The 13,763-nt window shown below is 40.5% G+C and overlaps 1 pseudogene; it reads left to right on the plus strand.

Moving 5' to 3' along the window:
• Window positions 1-10,423: 10,423 nt before the first annotated feature.
• Window positions 10,424-11,842, plus strand: LOC112859370 (polyadenylate-binding protein 4 pseudogene; annotated as a pseudogene).
• The last annotated feature ends 1,921 nt before the right edge of the window (window positions 11,843-13,763 follow it).

The raw sequence follows: 13,763 nt of genomic DNA on the forward strand, positions 1-13,763 counted from the left end.
AGAATAAGTTGGAAATCTCAGGAATCCAGGGAAAATACACCATCGTGATTGAATTTGTAGTAGAAAATAAAGTCCCATACAATCCCCAATCAGGGGAATTATTCCAATAGCATGAATCTCATCATAATGGGTATTAGAGGATTTGTTTTTCATAAAGACATTGAAGTGTCATCATGTATTCCGGAAAGGCCACCGAAGTTGGACTAGTGCTGTGGGGATAAGTCTTTGATCCATGAACTCAAAGCATATTTTATAAAAACTTGTGCCTACCAAAGCATTTCCTCAGGTTCACAGAGTTCAGTGAGAACGTGTGGTTCACAACCATTCTATGTCTCATCACACCTGGGGGATATTGCCCAGTCTTAGAGTTATTCACAACTCATCAGCACTGGATGTGACTTAGAAGAAGACAATGAGGGAATCAGGAGGAAAGATGAGGTGGGGGAAGGTTAGCCTAGCACTAGAGGCAAGTAGAGTAAGCAAACGTGATGCCAAGGCATCTCACTGTCACTAAAGGGTAACTCCTCCTTTTCCTCACACTTTCCCTGCCAAGCACAACCCCTGTCCAAGAGGGGATTCATTTCAAGTGATATGCTCGGAGAACTTTCTTCTTGGAATTGTCTTCTAATAAACATACTAAAAGGACGCTCTTCATTTGTCAGTAGCATTCAGAGTGTAGGACAAATGAGTTATGTCACATAAAAATCTCAACTAGATAAATCCAGTATCTGGGAATTAACTGTCTATATACTTGGAGATAAAGGCATCAACATTTGCCCTCTGGGTCCAATGAACCTGTTTTCATTCTTTATACTTTATTTTATTAATTTTATATGAGTACGAATTAAAAAATAATGAAAATTGTGATAAAAATTTAATCATGGCAAACTCAAAATTTAGATCCCTGGGTTGCAATTTATATGTAACCTAATGGACAATGTCTTCTGAATGCAAGTAACCACTCATCAATTGTCATGTATGGATCTGGAATATACCCATCTTGTTAATACTAGTATGAAATTCCAAATATGTCAATCCTAGCTTATCACTACTAGTGATTCGGAAATTGCACCATCAAAATCCAATACCTTAATAATTTTTGAAACCTGGGATGGCTAGTAATAATTCTGAAGAGAAGAGCACCATCCTTTTTGCTATGTTGCTACCTTTCGGGGCTTTTTTCTTTTATTTATAAGCATCATTTAGAATGATTTATCCCATAACTTTTTATATCCACATCATTTATTTTCTTCCAACCACCTTTATTTCGTCACTTGTCTTCATCATTTGTCCACTTCTGAAGAATATCAAGTAAATTTTGGTACATAAACATAATGAAGAATACAAAATTTCTCTGACATGTCTTTCTAACAAACTGGGATGGGCCAGGATCTTGTCAGAAAATGGAAGTGCTTCCTGTAAAATGACTAAATTGTTATGAACATCATATTTCCTTTCTTCCTTCAGTGTGCATTATCTATTTATATATTCCTAAGTTTGAGACAATTCATCTAGGATACTGTCCCCTGAAAATGCAGCTGATATTTCATCTATGCAATCAAGTTCGCCATCCTTATTATAGTTTCAAGTGCTGCCATTCGCTTTCATTTTCTGATTTTTCTGATACTTGTGACCTGTCTACTCTGCCTTTTTTTCACTTTGCCATTATCAATGAAGAATGAAGAATTCAATCTCAGTTGCGTTAAATGAAATTTAAAAACAGTCTATAAAGATAACACCTCCAGCCTTGTATACATTTTTGAAAACGCAAAACTCTGGGAAGTGAAATAAGAAAATAAAATGGTAGTGGAATAGGTATAGTTTATTGTACTTTTGAATCGTCTTTTAAACCAGGGATAGGCGCATTTTTGCTGTAAATGGCCAGACGGTAAATATTTTAGCTTTGTGAACGACACACTCTGTGTCATCTTGCCTCAACTCTGCCTTTGTATTGTGAAAGCAGGTATAGATGATACACAATGCATGTGCTTGGAGGCGATCCCATAAATCTTTATTTATAAAATCAGGAGACAGCCTAGATTTGGCCCCTCAGTTGCAGTGTACCGCCCCTGCTTAAAGATTCCCTGGTCCCCTTGTTTCCCTATTATTTCAGTCTATTTTAGCCTAGCTGGGAATAATTTCTATGCAGCAATAAATATCTGACATGATTAGGAAGCAAAATAGCAAACACAGAAATACAGCCTGTAGGATATAGAAAACTAAGGTCACTGAGATTCTCTAATCTATCTAAGATTTCTAAAATAGCTCAATGATTCAACATAAGAATTGCAAAACAGAATCATTATGTAGGAAATTAGTCATTTTATTTTTAGCATTGGAATGATACACTGTAAGTAAGAATAAAATGGTAAAGTACCAATTCTTACAAATGCTTTTAACGGTACAAAAAACTCACAAACTAAAAGGTCAGTGGCTGATGGTCGGCTGAAGATCTTTTGAATTAGAAATCAGTGAAGGCCCTGAACTGGGGTAAAAACATGGACCCTCTCATCACCTTCTTCTCAAAATTGTTACCCGATGACAAGGATCGGTGACGGTTAACCATAAAAAACGAAAAGGATTATGCGGGGGTGAACACAAATAGGAACACGGTGAGGTAGCAATTAAGCTTTGTGTTAGGAGCCAGATTAAAAAAAAGGAATTTTATAAACCTCAAATACATTTATAAACCTCAAATACATTCCTCTAGAAGAGGAATCTAGACTAGTAAGTCTAAGAATCTTGAGGGGGTACTATACTGATCCACTTTTAGGAGGAATCCCCGCTTCCCATAAAAAGGGCCATAAATTTCTCTGGAAGAAAACGTGGCCGCTACAAGCCCTCAGGACACACACCAAGACCGATCATATTTAAGCATACCAGCAAAATGTGGTGTACAAGGAAATAAGCCACGATGGATGAGGGCAAGTAGAAACAAAAAATAGAAACATCATCCCAATGACTTTAGATCCTTACGATGTCGATAGATAGATATTATACTTGATATACAGCTTGAACAACACGGGATTGAACTGCAGAGGTCCACTTACACGGGGATTTTTTTTTCAGTAAGTACAGTACAAGGCTGTAAGTGTGTTTTCTCTTCCTTATGATTTTCTTAAAAGGTTTTTCCCTAGCTTACTTTCCCGGAAGAATGCGGTATACAATACATAGAACACACAAAATATGTGTTCATCGGCTGTTCATGTTATCAGTGAGGCTTTCAGTCAGCAGGAGGCTATGAGTAGTTAAGTTTTGGGGGAGTCAAAAGTTACATATAGAATTTAGACTGCATGGGGGTCAGTCCCCCTAACACCATGTTGTTCAAGGGTCAACTGTATAAAAGTACAAAATGCTTACAAAATAAAAAAGTAACATCATAAAAGCACAAGAGTTGTTACGTAATAGACCATCAAAATGATCAGAAAAATTTGAAAAAGAACTCTATATATGATCGAATATATATATCCGTCTAAACTGAATAACAAAGTCTAGTTAATTTTTCATCGTAATTCTTCTCTCTCAAAAGCCATCTATTATTTTCCGTTGTACCATCATACCTATTTCTGGGTGGCCATCATCTCTCATCTGGACTTCTGTAATATCTTCCAAACTGACCTTCTTATATCAGTTCTTGTCTCTTCACCCTCATTTGCTACAACTAGAGGATTTTTATTTTTAAATGTATATCTAGTCATGGCCTGCATTCTATTATGTCACAATTGCCTTGACCACCACCTGCTAAGTTTTGTCTCCCCACCGCCATGTTCTCATGTCCATCAGCCACATTTATTGGCTGTCTTTTTTACTTGCTGTCATTTTCTGTTACCCTCCCCTCTCTTTCTCCAGGTAACTCTACTTTTTCCTTCCTGTGTCAGCTAATCACCATGTCCTCATGGAAGTGTCCTCTGCTTTGCTCGCTGGGATTTTCCCATTATGATATAAAATTATAGCACTTTGTATTCCTACTTGATAGTACTTGTAAAGAGTGTAACTGTGTATTTATCTGAGTGACTCTTTTATTAATGTCTGTCTCTCTTCCCAAACGTAGACCCCACTGGGAAAGGATGCAAGGAGCTTTTTTTGACCTTATTATGAGCACCTACCGTAATGTCTGTCACATTGTGGTTTTAAGCATGTATTTGCCAAGACAAATGATTGAATAATTAGACTTTATGTGATGAAAACATAACTGATCCAAGAAAATGCTACTACAGTTACTGACATACGAATATTAGTTTGTTAAATGAGGGTGATCAGTGTGGCGTGCCATGATCATAAAAATAAACAAAATGGAACAGAGTAAATGGATTCCACATTCATTATTTTTTATTACGTATAACACAAGAAGCATCATTTGTCATTGAAAACTAAGTGGGTGTTAAATAAACAGATATTTACATAACCAATTTGCATTTTTTAAGTGAGTACATTTAATTCCCATACATATGGCTATAAGAGAGAAAAAGAACACTCATTACTTTTGACAATAATTTAATCCCGCAGAATTTATCCTAAGGAAATTATCTCAGCTTTCCTTAACGTGACTTTGGCCTTGTCCATCTGTCTGTCCTCAGCTGTCACTCGGCTCCCAGATGCTCCTACAGTTATAACAACACGACATTTGTCTGAGTTCACTGTAAGCTCCATCTTGCCTCTAGTTCTGATCCCATAGCTGCTTTTTAAGATGATTTTAACTTTCAGGAGTTTTAGCTTTACAATAAATTTTAGGGGCGCCTGGGTGGCTCAGTCAGTGGAGCGTCCGACTTCAGCTCAGGTCATGATCTCACAGTTCACGAGTTCGAGTCCCGCGTCCAGCTCTGTGCTGATGGCTTGGAGTCTGGAGCCCGCTTCGGAATCCGTGACTCCCTCTTTCTCTGCCCCTCCCCTGCTCATGCCCTGTCTCTTCCTGTCTCTCAAAAAGTAAATAAATGTTAACAAAAAATAAAATTGAGAGAAAGGTACAGAGATTTCCAGTGTGACCCTTGTCTCTATTCATCAGTAGCCTCCCCCATCATCAACATCACACACTAGAGTGGTATATATATTTTTTCACCAAGAATGAATCTGCATTGGCACATCATAATTGCTCAAAATCCATACCCGAAGTTCATTATGTACGCTCTTGGCATTGTACATTCTACAGGGTGGACAAGTGCACAAGGACATGCGTCCATCATTATAATAGCATACACAGTGTTTTCACTCCCCTAAAACCCTCTGTGCTTTGCTAACACATCTTTCTCTGCTGATGCTCCCCTGTAACCACCGATCTTTTCACTGTCTCCGTAGTTTTGCCTTTTCCAGAACGTCATAAAGGAAAAATCACACATTATGGCGTCTTTCCAGATTAACTTCTTTCACTTGATCATGCGGACTTACGGTTTCTCCATGCCTTTTCGTGGGGCGATGGCTCATTTCTTTTCAGTGATGAAATATAGCTGCTTTTGTATTTGCCTGAAATCTTAGTGTTTCCTTTCTCTTTCACCTTCGTTCTCCTCGTAACCTGACACCTACTCTACTCATTCTTCAATACTTATAACGTGTATTTTCCTTTATTTTAAAGTATCTGCCTCCCTTTCTAAACTGTGAATTCCATAAGGGGACTAAGAGTGTCTGTCCTTCCACCATAACACTACAGTGCTCATCACAGAGCTAGACTAACATAAAAGCTTAGTAAATATGTGAAAGCAAAGGACCCAAGAGTATGACATTATTTCATTTTTTTATAGTTGCAAAATATGGAGGTAAGTGTCCAGTACATAAACGTTTTATTAAATGTTTGTTTATTTATTTATTTTGATGAGAGAGACAGAGACAGAGACAGGGAGAACACGAGTAGGGGGAAGGGCACAGAGAGACAGGGAGACAGAGAATCCAAAGCAGGCTCCACACTGTCAGCGCAGAGCCCCACGTGGGCTTGAATTCACAAACCTGACCTCAAGTCAAGAGTCAGCTGCTTTGCTCACTGAGCCACCCACGTGCCCCCAGCACATAAATGTTTGTGCGTATATTTAGTAGAATACTATATTATTAAAAATTTTAACTATATAACAGGCCTCAAATGATAATGAAATGATATGATAGTGGTGAGTAGGATGAAAACTACACTGTATACAAATTATTTTGAAATGGCATGGAGCAAGATGTTTAAACTTTGCAAGAGGACTGGGAAAGTTGGAGTGATTTTCAACATTTAGCATCACAATGTATTAAATATGTGTAGGCACCAATAAATAAAGCAAAAATTGGTTGATAGATAACAAAGAGCCTTCCCATGGATTTCTGGTTTAGATTTTTTCAAGTAAAGAAAAACTCTCTTTGCTGTATGGACATAGTACCAAGACACTCGTTAATCCAATCAAAACATTATTCAGAATGCAAACACATCAGTATGACTTCTGGTTGCAGTGGCAAGTGCTGAATTCAGTCACTTTGTCTCCTTGAAGTGATCACGCAGACACGCTAAATATAAGCTAAGTGGGTTGTTTTCTTGGCACACGTATACCTGCGTTTACCATTTACCTATGTAACAGCATGTCATAGTGAGAATCTATCTCGTTTGTGCACTACAGGAATAATGGAAGATAGTGTTAAGTTGTAACCTACAAATATACATGGACACTAATATACACATAAACGTAGAAACGCAAATAATGCGTATTGGATGTATATTAACACATTCTCAGACATCAGGTTAACACGAGAGAACACGCTTCCACCCGAAAGTCTTTAAAATGCTGAGTGTGTGTGTGTGTGTGAGTGTGTGTCTGCATCTTTGAAGAAAATGAACCTATAATAGTCATGAGAGTGGGTAAAAAAGAAAGAAAGTGCTATCAACAGAAAAGATTTAAACTTTTTTGTGGTTTAATTAAACAAAAATCCATTGTCTGAGAAAAAGCACATCCAAAGGCTCATATAATCAAAGAAATGCTGCAGAGCTTGAAGTAGGTCTGGCCTGAGTAGTAATCCCAGGATGAGGAGTATGGGAGACGGCAATCTCAGAGCAAGCGGGTCTGGGGCAGCACTATACGGATCATTAACTTGGGTAATACATTTTTTTCATGGATCTCTTACCTCTACTGCACCGAATAGGCAGCAATGGAGGCATTTATCCAGAATGTAAGGTACTGAGGAGGAGTCTTGGTCATTCAGGAAAAGCAGAGCTTCAGACAGCGTGTAAGTACCCAGAAGGAGGAAGGAGTCCCACCCCCCAAACAAATACAGAAAGTACTGACATTTCCTTAAGTCTCTTGAATGATTGCTTTTATAGAACAGGTAAACATACGTTTTAAACAGGAAGGTGGGTTGATAAAGGGACATCGCTAAAAATCACAAAATAATGTCAGACCACGCCAACACCTGAAGGTGCCAAGAGCAAATAGAGGACATGTTGAAATGAAACACAACTTGTGAAGATCCAAGAGGCTAGCATGTTCATTATCATAAAGTAGAAAGACCTGGAATTCTGCTTCCGCTTAAGATATAGGCCACAGCCTCCAGTCTGTCCCGAGATGATAACTAGATAAAACAAGTAACTTAAAAAAATCATTACATATATATATGTATATAGATATAGATATATATGTATATAGATATATACATATACATATAACAGATACATATACACATATACACATATATAGATACATACATATACATACACATATACATAGATGTATACATATACATAACACTTCAGATATCTGAGGAAACAAATATTCTAAAGAAACTAAATTTGATAGTGTGAAGTGTTCTTTTAGCTGAGCAGAAATCAACTTGCGTCCCTGAGGCACGTGTTGAGTATAAAAATAGGCAAGGAAAGCACTAGGCTTGTCGTAGACAAAGGGACTCTTCGTGAAGGAGGAAAAACCAATTGCGGCGTTAAGGGCCATGTACGCTGTTGGGACAGATTGGGATTTTTGATAAATCCCAAACATTCAGCTGCCAGATGACACCAAAGGATTTTCTTGAAGTAACGTTTAGTGTGAGAAATGGGGTCTTGGATGAAAAGGTAGAGAGAGAAAGCCCACATTTCTTCGGTGCATAAGGAAAAACCTTCCAGCATAGAGGACAAGCCTGTGATTGGCACAGGATAGGTCTTCCATTCCTGAATGCAACCTAGCCCTAACCCAGATAATTTAATCCAAATGATCTTCCGCTCACCCCACGGATTCTGATAAGTACAATTATTACTATGCCATAATGACCAGTACATGGTCAGGAAAACAAGAGAAGAAATAAAGCAGCCAAAACAAGCAAAATGGCATAAATATTTAAAAAGCAGGAAGAAGGGAGCCTCGGTGGGTCAGTTGGTTAGGCGTCTGGCTTCAGCTCAGGTCACGATCTCGCAGCACACAAGTTCGAGCCCCGTGTCGGGCTCTGTGCTGACAGCTCAGAGCCTGGAGCCTGCTTTGGATTCTATGTCTCCCTCTCTCTGTGTCCCTCCCTCACCTGCGCTCTGCCTCTCTCTCTCTCTCAAAAACAAATAAGCATTAAAAAAATAAATAAACATCTAAAACAAAAAGTAGAAAGAAAATAAGGGCATGCTACATTTAACAGAACAACAGGAAGAATAACAGGTGGCTATTTCTAAAATTCTTTTTAATGTTTATTTTTGAGAGAGAGAGAGAGAGCATAAGTGGGGGAGGGGCAGAAAGAGAGGGAGACACAGAATCTGAGGCAGGCTCCAGGCTCTGAGCTGTCAGCACAGAGCCCGACGTGGGGCTCGAACTCACAAGCCACAAGATCATGACCTGAGCCAAAGTCGGAGGCTTAACCAACTGAGCTACCCAGGCGCCCCAACAGGTGGCTATTTCTTTTTTTTTTTTTTTTAATTTTTTTTTCAACGTTTTTTTTATTTATTTTTGGGACAGAGAGAGACAGAGCATGAACGGGGGAGGGGCAGAGAAGAGAGGGAGACACAGAATCGGAAACAGGCTCCAGGCTCCGAGCCATCAGCCCAGAGCCTGACGCGGGGCTCGAACTCACGGACCGTGAGATCGTGACCTGGCTGAAGTCGGACGCTTAACCGACTGCGCCACCCAGGCGCCCCAACAGGTGGCTATTTCTATGAAGCCATGAAAACCAGAAGACAATGAAATGCACATGGACGGGGTTTACTCCCACACTTTAAAATGACAATTAATAAATAAAAATAAATGAACGAATGAGTGAATGAATGAATGGATGAATGGAGAAAGAAAGAAAGTAGATAACATATTAATGGAGAAAGATGCACAGAGTGAGACATTGAGAAATCTGCAGTTAGCTTTGAGTGTTCAGCCAAGTACTGATCAGGGCATGCAGGGTCTGGAGGAAAGTTCTGGAAGCCATAGCATCACATGAGAGGATCAGAGGCAGCAGTACCACGTGCTCATGCAGCCAGGGCAATGACTCTCCTCAGGCAGGTGGGAAGCCTCACGATTCCTGGGCGTAGAGTCATGCTTCACGAAAAAGTTAGAGGTGAACCAAACTCAGGTCTGGTCTCACCTAAAATACCTTAAAATCAAGGTATGAAAAGATCAAACCATCTCTCTGCCCAGGGACTCCGTGGCCTCATCAGCTTCAGGCCCAGCAGCCTAACCAGAGAGAGAGAGAGAGAGAGAGAGAGAGAGAGAGAGAAATTAAAAAGAAGGAGGGGGAGAGGAGGAAGAAGGAGAAAGAGTAGAAAAGAAGGAAAAAAGACATACTTTAAAATAAAAATATATATAATTAAGAAAATTAGAATAAAATAAATAGAATAGAACAGAACAGAATAGAATGGAATGGAATAGAACAGAATAGAATGGCACGGAAAAGAGAACATGCGAATCTTTGTGGGACTCTGGGCAGGGAAGCTTCCTGGCCCGGTCAGCTGGAGTTGGCTGGTGAGTCAGCAGCAGCTACACGGGTCCTGGTTCCAGCCTGTGAGCTGCCCACACTGGGTGTGGGGATGACCGCATGCCCAGCCCTCCCAGAGTTTACACGGTGGCAGCTACAAATTTTTGGTTTCCCCCTCCCACTGGCTGTTGGCATCTTAAACGTCCAGGAGCTCGAAGCCTGTATCTACAGAGCAATGAATGTCCCAGGGGCCCCTTGGGAGCAGCCTTTGGCCACCTTGTAAAGGACAATTGAAAATTTCAAGCTCCCAGGAGGATCATATTGGTTTTGAAAGTCTGCTGTGTTGCTGTCGTGCCCTGAACTCCTCTGTGAAACTCTCTGCCTTTCTGAGCCACAGCTTCCCTTAGCTTCACTCCACGCCAACTGTGGGCGCAGCCTGGGCCACAGCTCTGAGAAGGGCCCCCTTCAACCTGTGTGCTCCTCATGGGACATTCTCCTGGTGAGGCTCGGGGTGGCGGGGGCAGGGGAGAGCAACGCTTCTGCCCCTAGCTGCCCCTGTATGGGACTTACCCACCCTCGGAAGGCAGGGAGGCCTTGCCAGATGAAAAGCTGTCCTGCTGGGCCTGTGCTGTCCATCCAGGCCTGACGTGATCACCTGTGCCCCCTGGGTTACAACTCCATCAACTTCCAGCAGCCTATTGATGCCAGGTATGCCTTGGGCACCACGAAATTTGACGTGATTAAGGGAAAGCCACTTTGCATCATGCGTTCCCCCTCTTCGCGAAAATCTGCTCTGAGGAATGTCTTCAGCGAGAACGTGGACAAATCTCTAGGAAACAAGGCAATGCATGATACTTTTTCTGCCTTTGGAAACATTCTGTCCTGCAAGGTGGTGTGAGATGAGAAAGGCTCTCACAGTTATGCCTTTGTCCACTTGGAGACCTAAAAGGCTACTGACAAGGCCTTGGCTCCTCTATGACTATGAAGTGCTTGTGAGTAGGTTCAAGTCTCCCAAGGGTGGGAAGCTGAGCTGGGAGCCCAAGCCAAGGAATGCACCAATGCTTACATCAAAAACTTTAAGGAGGAGGTGAATGGCGAGAGTCCGAAAGAGCTATTCGTCCAATTTGGCAAGACCTTAAGCGTCAAGGTGGTGAGAAATCCCAGTGGGAAATCCAAATGCTTTGACTCTGTGAGCTGTGAAAAGCATGAAGGTGCCAATAAAGGCCTGGAAGAGATGAATGGAAAAAAAAAGTCATATTTCTAGCCCCTTCACAGGAAAAAAAAAAAGTGAATGACAGGTTGAGTTAAAAATGGAGATTTGGACAGCAGAAACTAGTCAATTCATCGATATCGGGAAGTGAACCTCTACACTAGAGAACTTGGGTAACTCCATTGATGATGGGAAGTCAAGGGAACAGCTTTCTCCTTTGGGATCACTCACCTGGGCTAAGGTAATGCTGGAGGAGGGGGAAAGCATAGGGTTTGGCTACATGTGTTTCTCCTCCCCTGAGGAGGCAGTCAAAGTAGTCACTGACATGAATGGAGGCATGGTGGCTCCAAGCCGCCATATGCTGCCCTGGCCCCTGGGAAGGAAGAGAGAAAGGCTCAGCTGACCGATGAGGCCTAAACTATACTGGTAACAAGGTAGGAGACCTTACGGCTTCCGAGGAATATCACGCACTCTACGCCAGCCTGGGCCTTGTCCAACCCTTCTACCATCTGGCTCTAACTGGTAATGTCCCAGCCTCTGGTGGCCTCCGTACTGCCACTCAGAGGGTCGGTGTTCCCGCAGCTGACGTGCAGAACATAGCGCCTCATGCTGCTCTCGCTGCTCCTACCCTACAAATATGCTCCCAGTGTCTGCAGCCCTCACATTGTCTGTCGTCCAACCTCTGCAGGCACCCCAGCCTACATTCCACGTGAAGGTGCTAAAGGCACCTCCATGCTGGCCACAGTGCCTCCCCAGGAACAAAAGCAGTTGCTGGGTGTTCTGCTCATCCAACCAATGAATCCAGACTGACTGGAAAGACTACAGGACTGACAAATCCGGGCTGCTACACATGCCGCAGTCTACTGAATCCCTCCACTCTAAGATGGGCCACACTGCGGCTTTTCAACACATTCCTCATGCCAAGAGAGATGGTTCCCATTTCCATTGCTGCCTCTTCAACAAGGAAGAAAAACTTCAAGCACGAAATAACCCCTTATGGAATTCAACTCATGATTTGGAGATTTCCTAGCTCATCCTATGGACCTCAATACTGAGAACAACAAATTACAAATTTAGTAGGTCATTGTATCTCAAAAGGTCAGTTATGAAGTGCCGAGAAATTTTCCATTAAAGAATATATTCTCTGGGTTCTGCTATTGCCCAGACAGTGTTCACGATTTTTTCCTATTGTGGGCTTGGATTTTTCCCTCCAGAAATTGGTTTTGTTTAATGTACCTAAGTCTTAAGTTTCTCAATTAAAAAACTTCGTAAAAAAAGATCAAGCCAGTTCCAAGTAATTTAAATGTATCTCAAAAAAAACTGAAAGGTATGGATGGGAATAATAAAATATTCAGTACCATGAGAAAACATTCACAATATCTAGAATTCTATCAATGATTACCAGAGAGGAAAAAAAAATCAAAATATGTCCCTTAATGAGGAGAAAAAAAATCCCTACTCATCCAGAATTGACAGTAATTAACGAAGACATTAAATCAGTTACTATAACTCTATTGCACATGTTCAAACTTTTAGTAGATGTGGAATAAAAAAGACCCAAATCAAACTTCTAGAGCTAAACCTACAATATTTCTGGATGGATTAACAGCTGATTAGATATACAGAAGGTGAAATTAGTGAAGACAATGCAATAAAAATGATCAAATTGAAACATGGAAAGAAAAAACTTCACAGAGTATCATTGACCTTGGATCCAATTTCAACCAACCTAATCTATGGTATTCAAAGTTTCCAAAAGAGATGTTTACAAACTACTTTAAGATATAATTGCCCGAAATTCTCTAAATTTATGAAAACTATAAACCACAGATGTGAGATGCTCAATGCAGCTTTTTAATCAAATCGATAAAAACCTGTGATAAATAGAAAATTTTATAAACAGCCAAGGGACAAAGATAATTACAAGTTATATACAGTAGAACAAAGGTAAGAATGTGTGCAAATTAATAAAAGGCAACCTTTAAAAAAATGAAGTCAGGATGCCAGCAGGGGGAGCTCTAATGCTCTGCCACTTGAGGTCGCTTTCAGACCCAAAAGGAAAATATACCTTGTAAGTCCACGCTACTTGATTTTCTACTTTACTACCCCAGCAGGAGGGAGAAAGACTGAAACATACTCTAACTTATAAATAAGTCTCAACACATCTTAAAAGTAATCAACTTACACTGAGGTTTTACTCCAAATTCTAAAAAATATAATTAAATCGGAAATCAATAATGAGGGGTGCCTGGGGGGTGCGGTCAGTTAAGCCTCCAACTCTTGGTTTCAGCTCAGGTCATGATCTCACAGTGTGTGGGCTGAAGCCCACATTGAACTCTGCCTTGATGGTGTGGAGCCTGCTTGAGATTATCTCTCTTCCCTCTCTCTCTGTTCCTCCTCCCCTCTCTTTGTCTCTCTCTCAAAAATAATTAATAAACATTAGAAAAAAGAGAAATCAAAATGAAAAGATATCTGGAAAATCCCCAATTATATGGAAAACACAATATATTTTCATCCGATTGGTATGGGATTAAAACTGTCTTTGTTCACAGATGACATGATTGCCAATGGAAAATGTCATGGAATCTATCAAAATTCTATTAGAACCAATAAGTTCAGCAAAGTTAAAAGATATAATATCAACAGGAAAACTAGTTTTATTTACATATACTAGCTACAAATAATTAAACATTTGTCTTTTTAAACAATTAAACTTTTAAATTAAAGAAAA

This window comes from Puma concolor, chromosome F2 (assembly GCF_028749965.1).
Source record: "Puma concolor isolate L17-30 chromosome F2, mPumCon1.1.hap2, whole genome shotgun sequence".
NCBI classification, from domain to species: domain Eukaryota; kingdom Metazoa; phylum Chordata; class Mammalia; order Carnivora; family Felidae; genus Puma; species Puma concolor.